The sequence below is a fragment of the Oncorhynchus mykiss genome, chromosome 25, assembly GCF_057628025.1.
Source record: "Oncorhynchus mykiss isolate SJ-2025 chromosome 25, ASM5762802v1, whole genome shotgun sequence".
NCBI lineage: Eukaryota > Metazoa > Chordata > Actinopteri > Salmoniformes > Salmonidae > Oncorhynchus > Oncorhynchus mykiss.
The window spans coordinates 4,137,501-4,138,020 of NC_143046.1; the positions used below are offsets into that span (position 1 = coordinate 4,137,501).

At 46.2% G+C, this 520-nt stretch overlaps 1 pseudogene across 1 annotated transcript in view; it reads left to right on the forward strand.

Annotated features, from left to right (window-relative positions):
• The window catches only part of LOC118945988 (netrin receptor UNC5A-like), a 55,314-nt pseudogene extending 55,045 nt beyond the window's left edge, over nucleotides 1-269 (forward strand). The window contains exon 7 of the transcript XR_016492110.1: nucleotides 1-269. This exon is cut by the window's left edge and continues 141 nt beyond it. The product of XR_016492110.1 is annotated as a netrin receptor UNC5A-like (transcript).
• The last annotated feature ends 251 nt before the right edge of the window (nucleotides 270-520 follow it).

Sequence of the window (520 nt, forward strand, 5' to 3'; positions counted from 1 at the left end):
CGCCTGGTGCTCTTCTCTGACGCATACTGCTCTACCCTAGAGTATAACATCAGAGTCTACTGCATGGATGATACACAAGATGTCTTCAAGAAGGTAAGGAACCTACATACACACACACCTTTAGAACCACACAGAGGTGTTGTTTCATCCACACACCTTTAGAACCACACAGAGGTGTTGTTTAGTCCACACACCTTTAGAACCACACAGAGGTGTTGTTTAGTCCACACACCTTTAGAACCCCACAGAGGTGTTGTTTCATCCACACACCTTTAGAACCACACAGATGTGTTGTTTAGTCCACACACCTTTAGAACCACACAGAGGTGTTGTTTCATCCACACACCTTTAGAACCCACAGAGGTGTTGTTTCATCCACACGCCTTTAGAACCCCACAGAGGTGTTGTTTAGTCCAGCACACCTTTAGAACCCCACAGAGGTGTTGTTTAGTCCACACACCTTTAGAACCCCACAGAGGTGTTGTTTAGTCCACACACCTTTAGAACCCCACAGAGGTGT